Genomic DNA, 9,861 nt, shown 5'->3' with positions numbered 1-9,861 from the left:
CGATCGACTGAGCTGCGACTTCCAGGAGCTTCTGTCCCTGTTCACTCTGGTCGATCGACTAGGTGATGTGGTTGATCGACCATGTTCGCTGTTGTACCTGTTTTCGATCATTCCCCTGCTGTGTTTGGTCGATTTGCGGAGTTGAGGGAGTCTTTTCTCCACTTTATTCTCCGACTCATTTCTGTTTTCTTCCGTTTCTTTATTTAACACATAATGTTGCGTTTAATAAATTGTTTTCTCGGATTTACGCGTGGTACTTTTGCTTCTTTTCAGGTACTTTATGGTAGCACTGCTGGCTACTAAAACCTCCTAGCTCACGCTGGTTTGGGGAGGTTTCCTTTTGATGCGCTTAAAGTCTTGTGAGTTCTCAAGTCACCTTCATTTCTTGTTTAGTTAATTTATCACAAATTCCCGTTTTCCTTTTATTTCATTACATGATTTTGCACAATGGGGACATTGTGTGATTTGGTTTGGGGAATGGTTTTGCGTTGTATTTCATTTGCTTGCACTTACGTTTACATTTTTGTCTTGCATTGTTGTTTATTTTCTCTTATATATACAGAAAATTCAAAAAAAAAATTGAAAAATTTCAAAAACTTCAAAAAAAATTGCACGTTTATTTTAGCATGTAAGTCGAGTCGGAACGATAGTATTTCAATGATGACATTGCATTTTCAGTTGTTTTATGCCTAAGCCTTGCTAATTGACATGTTATTAGTAGAATCATATGCATAATCTACGAGTTTTCGTTAATTATTTGCTGAACTTGAAACTTGACTTAGATTTTTGCTAAACTACATCATTTTCTGAGATTTAGAGCCTATAACTGGTGTCATTCATGACCAGTTTATCTAGGATTGTGAGTAGTTACTCCTTATGAGACATGTTACATCAATTTGCATAAATATGAACTTAATCTGCTTAATACCTGTATGCATTCGGTTTGTGGTTAGTTGACACATGTGGAAGAGGTCACCCCTTTATTCATTTTGCCCATAAGCTTCACACTGCCAAAAATAGCCTTTTTGTCCCGTTAACCACATCCTACATATAGCCTGCCCTTGTCAAGCTAGTAGTTTATGTTCTTGGGATTGTTACTTCATTTTTGGTAACTAATGCTCATTTTGAGATGTTGGGAAGATGAAAAAGGAAGGAAAGAAAGAAGAAAAAAATATAATTGAAAAAAAAAAAAAGATGATTCGAAAAAGAAAAAAAAAAAGAAAAAAAACGCATGTTATACTGTAGTGGGCGGTCGATCGACTGCCCATCTTGGTCGATCGACTGAAACCCGAGAAAAAGAGAAAAATCAAAATCACTCGGCTGGAATTTTGATCAGTTGGTGATTTTATTCCCATGCTTTATTATCATCATTTGGGGAATTACAATTATTTCGGAGATTGTGAGTTTTGTGCTTGCTATTAGCACTGGGTTTATAGTTGAATTTTGAGCAAGAAGTTGGATGTTGTTATAATTTGGTTCCCTTAGTTACTAGCTTGGCTTTTAACTCTGTTTTTATCCAAATTTATTTTAGCCTCTTCTTACCCATACCTTACATATCCATTTTTACCTCTGCATGTGTCATGGTCATCTGTTTGGTTGGAATGCATATGTACGGTTGCAGAGATTATTTTCGTATTAGATTGCAGGCATGTTCTTATAGGTCGTAGTTAGGTGAGTGTCACTACAAAATGAATTCTTTCTATCTTATACATTATTCACCTGTGCTTATGAGTGATTCGAGCGACCCGCGAGAGTCCAATTTTAAAAGTCTTGCAAGGTTGACGGTTCAGCAGTTTTTAATGACTACATAACTCATTTGCATGATTCATATTTCTAATTGATTGTTAGTTGTTGCATTAAATTGGTTTAGGCTATTCAGTTTGCATTTCGCTCGGAGATTGAACTCGTTCCATTAGGTTTTAGGATCGAGTCTAGTTCTTGCTCGAGGACAAGCAAGGGTTTAGTTTGGGGAAGTTTGATGCGTGTCTTTTATATGATGTTTTACACCCTATTTTACACGTATTTCAGAGCTCATTTATGTAGTTTATGCTACTATTCTCCTTATTTCCGTCTACTTTCGTGTTTTTGTACACTATTGCAGAAATGTGAAGAATCCAGCGGAAATCAAGGTAAATCCGTCCCCCGAGTACCTTGCATTGCATTTGACATGAAGTATTTACACAAGAAATGAACTTGGTGCGCATTTCGAGGCCTAAAAGATAATTTTATGAAGAATTAGAAGCGAACTACCAGCTACAGTGGTTGATCGACTGACCTCCATAGTCGATCGACCAGAGCACGACTTACAGAAGCTACTGTTCAGTGCAGACCAGTCGATCGACTGCCATGCATGGTCGATCGACCATCACACGAGCTGATGCGCAAATTAAAGAAATAGAACAAGAATTTCAAAGCCCATTGTAAATTAGGTATAGGAATAAGTGTTACGTGATATTTCTATATAACGTAACCTGCTCATTCAGATACATGGATTCAGTTTTAGTTTATCATCAATAATTAGGGTTCTTAAGATTATTGTTCTTTCATTAATAAAGTTTCTATTTGCATTCGGTTTTGATCTTTCCTTTACAATTCCTTTATACGGTATTCTTCTGTTCTAATATTCAGTTTTATTGCTTTCGTTCGTAGTATAGAATTGCTAGGTTAGATCTCCCGAAGCCAAATTATCGTTTTATGCTAGTCTTTTGTTCAGTTAATTTAAGCATGAATTCAAATGTTTTAATTGTTAAGTTTATTGTCGTTATTATTTCCAGTATGTGTAGCTAAACCCCTTGTGCTAGGATGTAGGGAATCTGTAGTATAGGCGGCATTAGAATAGAAGACCTAGAACGCGCCATGGTCGATCGACTGGGTTCCCTGGTCGATCGACTGGCCACGTGAGATATGCTTCGTTTTAATTAATTTAATTTCCATATTTAAAGAATCGAGTGCACGCGACTAGTTGAATGTTTAGGTATTGACCGACCCAATAAAGATCGAAAGATAGGGAAGGGTGATAGCCTACCTAATTAAGACGACTAGATTAATGAGATCGAAAGATGAGTTGATTTAGCCTTTTAAATCACTTTTCAGGACGAAAGTTAGCATTAGTGATATTAAGGACCTGTAGCGAGATCGAAAAATGCTACCTGTTGAGAATGGACCGAGAGGACATCTTATTTTCCCGTCTCACGTGTTTGTTTTAGACCTACCTAGGATGCTGCCGCCGAAACTATAGTGAACCGACCATCTTAGCACCCTTTTTATATTTGATTTCATCTACTAGCTTAGTTTACTTTTCATTTTATTGCCATTAATATAAACCAACACAAATCAAATCCCCCTCACATTTGTGGGATTTGGAACACCTTCCAAAAAAAAAGACTCTGTCTCGATGTAATCCGTCTTTTGGAAACGTCGGTAAGAATAACTATTACAATTGAATTACAGAGCTATTCCTATTATACATTAATTAATAAAATAAATAAAACTATTAATTAATTACAAATCAACGATACGAGATCATATTTAAATTACAAACAAATCGCTATTCCCATTCATTTCGGGTAATAAAGATTAAAATAAACTAGGCCATACTAGGTACAACAAGATAAATACTTTAAATAAATGACAATCATTCATTCAACCTAAATAAATATGCTTAAAATTATGTGAGATGATGCCAAAATCGCCCTATCTATCAATCGTTGGTATCCATCTCGAGTTTTGTGGATTTAATCGATTTTTAACATGTAAAAATCAATAATCAACTCTTAAATCTCATTTGAGTCCAAACTGTTTTGAACCTCAAAATTAGTCCTCACCCATTTTATGATGAATAATTAGTTTGATTTGGTGATATTTTGCTAATTTAATCGGTAAAATCATAATTTTTAAGTAAAAATCCAAAATAATTGAAACATTACCCAAACAATTGAAACAAAAATTTTGAATATTCTGTAACACTCCCAAGAACACTAAAATGTCATAAAAATTGCCCCAAAAATCTGGATAAAATTTATGAAGAAAAAGATCGATATTTATCGGTTAACCACTAAAACCAATAAACATCAAAATACGGTGAAAATACATTTTAAATTTCACTTTTAACATTTAAATAATATTTTTAAATGTAAATAAATTTATAATGGGCATAATCAATGGTTTCGAAATTATGATTAATTTGTTTCACTTTTATCGACTTTTATCTCATAAAATCAATAAACATGCAAAAAATTCAAACCAACCTTCAACATTTTGTATAAAATCAGTATAAAACATGCATGAAATACCATAAAAATTCCATGGCCAAATCAACTTTTAACTATTTTTAGTCAATTTTTAACTAAAATACGGCATTTTGACTCGGTTTTCTACCAAAAATCATTAAAAATAGCAAAATAACTTCATAAATCACCAAACTTAACCACAAATCTTTTGAGATTAGTAGGTGTGCATGCCCGAAAAATTTCTTGCTAAAACCTCCTCTAACACATTTTTTGAGTTTTTATAAAGTATCTCATAATTTATTAATATGCTTAAAATCAACATGCAAATTACTAGCCTAAGCTCTGATACCACTTGAAAGATCATAGATCCATATTAGACTCTCTAATAAAAATTAAATTATCTCATAATTTATGATTTTGGTGATCTATGTAACATGCATGCAAATATAAAAGCATAAAAATAAAAGTTAAGGAAAAACAATTTCCTTACATTGATTTTATGGTAATATGGGCACAAACTAGATCACCTATCTAGTATGTTCTTGAGCTAAAAACAAATGGATGATCCTCCTTGAAAAATTTTCAAAAAGAAAGTCTCCTTCAAGTTGCACCCAAGAACAAATCACCCAAATTATATTACAAATATTAACTAGATATTTGTAAAACTTACCCTTGATAATATATTACTAACACTCTTAGTAATAATATTTTGATTACTAACTTCTTAGTAAATGATGTATAATAATTTTTAGAGAAAAATACCAACAAGTTTTATTCACATGCAAAATAGTGTACAAGTGAAGTACTGTAAAAATGAACAAAACTTGGAGTATATAGGAGGAAGTGGCGGGTGGAGTGTAGTAGTGGAGTGTAGGATTCATTTTCCTTAATTTATTGTCCAACACATTATGACACACATAATGATCACATGACAATTATGGAAGAAAAATAAGCAAAGTGTAATGATCATGATCATCCATTACACTCCATTTACACGGTCCAATGTCCCATTTACGGGTCCATTTTGGTTCTTATATTTGTCGCACAAATACGTGTAAATTTTATTTAAACATCGTTTCATGTTTAAATGCTTCCAATTAATTTCGTCCAAATCACTCCGTAAATATACGTGTACCGCTACACATATTATTTACGTACTAATATTAATCACATTAATCAATTAGTACAATTTTAGTGAATTAACAATTAATTAACTAAAACCTGTCTCTCACAATTCATTGTTCAATTATCGCATAATTAAATAATAACTGTCGTGCCTCGAGTTCGCAACTCGAAATCTCTCTAAAATAATTGACTAACCTTTTAGTCTACAAATCAAGGGACTAAATAAATTATATCTCATACAATTAATTAGTTGTCAATTGGGGTTCGTTCCTTTAGGTGTGACCGAAAGGGGTCAGTTGATCACCGCCGTCTCACGACAATAACGTCAAACTCTAGTCAACCAACCGTTATCGATTTCCGTTAATCAACTGACGAGGATCAAATAATTAAATATCTGATGATATTCCTTTAATGAGATTTATTATATAAATGCACTATTGTGGAGGACACTAACTCCAACACTTTTCAGAGGGTTGAGGGACATTCCCGGGAAGTACCCCTGGCGTATCAAGATACGGTTGATCGTGAGGTTTGAGAACTGGTCACAATCAACAAGTGCTGGGTCATCGGTTAGGGCATTCACGACTTGGAATCCCCATATTTCGTCGTTGACTTTCTTATTGACCAGAGGGGCCATCCCTTTTTTCATGATAGCTTTGTTTGGGGATGCAGGAATGGTGATCATTTTTCCATTGAGAGGACCCTGATCTTCTGGTGAAGGGTTGAAGTGACAGCTTTGGTGGCATGGATCCAAGGACGCCGTAAGAGCATGTTAAAGGATGCTTCAATGTCGACCACTTGGAAGTTGACTTGCCTTTCCAGGGGTCCAGTCGTGACGGTTAAGGTAGTCAAACTGACAACTTTGCGGTGAGTACTGTCATAGGCGCAGACTCCTTGGACGTTTGGGATAAGGTCAACTTCCTTAATTCCCAATTTGCGTGCTGTTTTGAGAGGGATTACATTCACAACAGAACCGTTATCGACTAGGATCATGGGTACATTCCTCTTCAAACATAGGACAGTTATGTATAATGCCAGGTGTTGGTTGCTTCCGAAGGGAGGGATATCCTCGTTGGAGAAGATGATGGGGTTGCTTAACTCAGGAATATCATTTGTCATGTGAGCTACCAGTACTTCAGGTGAGAAGGTGGATGGTACTGTCAATCTTTCCAGTGCTTGGAGTAAGGCTTGAAGGTGTTCGAATGACGTGGCTATCAGTTGCCAGATGGATATTTTGGCTTTGGCTTTTTGTAGTTGTTTGAGGATGGAGTTTTCCGGGACCCTAGGCTGGCTATCCGTGTCCAGGAGGATATGGTCGTCGATCACCGCCACGTTGTTCATCTTAGGATTTGGGATTTGGGTTTTGGTAGGGGCGTCCAGATCTGGTGAGGTTATTGACTTCCTTGGTTTGCTTTCCTTTTCCCTGGACGATGTAGACTTCGTCTACGTCATCTCTCAAAATGCCATTAATTTCGGGGTCACGAGAGAACCTGGAAGGAGTGTTCATTGGTGGGTTATTTCTGTGGGGATAATTTTTGTAAGGGTTATTTTTGTAAGGGTTATCTTTGTGGGGGTGATTTTTGTGAGTTATGTCGGAGGGTGTGTGCCAGAATGGACATGGAGGTGGTCCACCTTGGAACTGGGAGTTTTGGGTGCTTGGTGGACCCTCCCTTGGACGCGGCATGGGCGTTTATGGGTTAAAGATATGTCTATAGTTAGCATCTTACAACCGGATGATCCTTTCAGAAACACTGGAAGTAGTCTTCTTGATTTACTTAAACATGGCAAGCATGGAGGCGGTGCTGAATATGAACATGCCGTCTGGGGCGTCATTTCTGAAAGCATTAATTTCACCCTCAATAAGCGAGATAAGGTGTGAGCAATCCAGGGTTGGTTCATCGTCTGAGATGGGATGGATTCCCAAAGGGTTTGTTTTGTTATTTTGTTTAATAGGTGGAGGTAGGGATAGTTCGCCCTTCTCAATCATGTCTTAAACGGCGTGTTTGAGCTTGAAGCAGGTTTCGGTGTCATGGCCTTTGCCTTAGTGATATTGGAAATAGGCGTTCGGATTCCAAAAACGAGTTTTCTTCGCTTCAGGTGGGTCTAGAGTGGGCCCGATTGGTTTTAATTTCCCTTGTTATATGAGCCTCTTCAGGGTGCTAGCATATGTTGACCCTAAATTAGTGAATGTGCTTTGGGGACGTTCGGCTTTCTTTGCAGGTGGTTCTAGGAGGTTGACCACGTCTATTTTGTAAGTTTGACTGTAGGGATGGGGTCCAGTTGATGTAAACCCTTGATAGCCTCTACCCATGGTTTTGGCCAAGACGCCCTTGCGCAGGTCATCCTCAATACAGGTGCCCAAGGATTTGGAAATCCTGGAAGGTTTTGATGTTCTAGTACCTTAGAAGATTAGCATATACCGGTTGGAGGTTGTTGACGAATTTCTCCACCAGGAATGATTCACTTGGTTTCCTCACCAATTGGGTGCTCACCCTTATCTAGCGGGTTAGGAATTCGGTGAACTCCTCCTTGTCATTTTTGGTTAGGACCTTAAGGGTGCGGGTATTGACTTGAATTTCGACACTGTCGGCGCATTTATTAGCAAACTCAACGGCCACTTCGTCCCAGTTGGTGATGCTTTTTGGGTCAAGGGAATAGTACCATTGACGGGGAATCGGTTCCAGCGATGACGGGAAGATCCGGGTAAAGACTTTCTGTTTGACTCCCTTGATTGACATATAATCCTTGAAGGCACTGATATGGTTGAGTGAGTCCTCCACTTCTTTTATCTTGGGTACATCGGTTAGGGTGAAGTTGTCAGGTAGTTGGTCTCCGACGGGCTCGAACCTTCGGTTGTTTTCAAGGTGGATGTTGTTCCCACGGGCTAGAAGTTGCTCTTCCAAGAGTTTGAGCCTTTTCTCAGTTTCGGTTAAGGGTGGAGGGTTATGTTCTCCGGAGTCCTTGCACTCTAGAGTGTCAGTACGGGTCTGGACACGGTCTAGGGTGACCTTGAGGGAGGTGAGCTGACTGGTTAGCTTAGCATTTGTGAGATCTCTGTTGTTATTATCATTGTTGTTGGACGAAGCTGAAGACGGGCCATTGTCTGACGCAGAAAACGGCTCATGTTACAACTCAATCCGACACAGGCTAACGACTAAACACAGAAATTACAAAGGCTGAAAAACAACTCGGACTTTGAGGCTGAATCGGAATGGTGGACTGAAATTTTCGAAAATAGGCATTTTAAAAAATGCATTCGTTGCTTTATAGACGGTTTTTGAAAATAGGACTTCGAATACCGCCGAGTTAGGATTTGAGAAGGTCGATTTTGGTTTGTTTTCGAAACACGGTTTGAGGTAGAGTTGTGATGGCTTTGAAATCGGTATGTTGTTTCCGAAGATGGGTTTTTGAAATTCAAAAAGTGAATGTTTTGAAAATCGAGATTTGAAATGATCGAAAGTGTTGTGGTCTCGAAAACAGGGCGTTGCTTTCAGGATTTTAAAAGGGCCATCATGTTGGCGTAAATGTCCATTATGTCGGCTCTTAGGTTCTTTTGAAACGGTTATGAAAAACCGAGTTTTGAAATCATCATTACGATAGCGTAAAAAGTGTTTTTGCAAATGGTTGTGAAAAACCGTGTTTGGAATCGTCTATATGACGGCATAAAAGGTTGTTTTGAAATGGTTGTGAAAAACCAAGTTTAGAAATCATCATTGCGACGGCGTAAAAGGTTGTTTTGAAATGGTTGTGAAAAACCAAGTTTTGAAATCGTCATTACGACGGCGTTAAAATGGGTGATTTGCAACGGTTGGCAAAATATAGAGGTTTGTAATGGCCATTATAACGGCTGATACCCGTTGTTGTGAGCACCAAAAATAATATTTATAATTCCTATTAAAACTAACCTAGGCTAGTGGTAACAGGGTCGAACCACAAGGAGGCGAATGTAATTAAAAGTTGTCTAAATTTAGTCTAAGGTAACAAGAGTGGGGGTTGGTTTGATTTGGTCTATAGCTAATAACAATAAAAATTAAACTAAAGAAATATATTAAATCAAATATAAAGAAGGGTACAAGGATGGTCGGTTCACTATAGTTTCGGCGGCAGCAAACTAAGTCGGTCTAAATCAAACACATGAGGCGGGAAAACAAGAGGTCCTCTCGGTCCACTCTTTACAGATAGCATCTTTCGATCTCGCTATAAGTCCCTAATATCACTAATACTGACTCTCGTCCTGAAAAGTGACTAATAATCTAAACTTTACCTATCTTTCGATCTCAGCATAGTTTAGTCATTTTAATTGGTGATCTAACAACTGTCCCTATCTCTCGATCTAATGGGTCAGTCACATCCTAAACATTCAACTAGTCGTGTGCACTCGATTCGTCGAATAAAGAATTAAAACAATTAAAACGAAGGTAAAACCTCACGTGGCGATCGATCGACAGGTATGGCGGTCGATCGACCGACACGCGATTTCGATCCATGTTAATTCTACGCCTAATCC

This window comes from Silene latifolia, chromosome Y, assembly GCF_048544455.1.
Source record: "Silene latifolia isolate original U9 population chromosome Y, ASM4854445v1, whole genome shotgun sequence".
Classification (NCBI taxonomy): Eukaryota; Viridiplantae; Streptophyta; class Magnoliopsida; order Caryophyllales; family Caryophyllaceae; genus Silene; species Silene latifolia.
Note: the sequence above shows the minus strand (reverse complement) of the source record.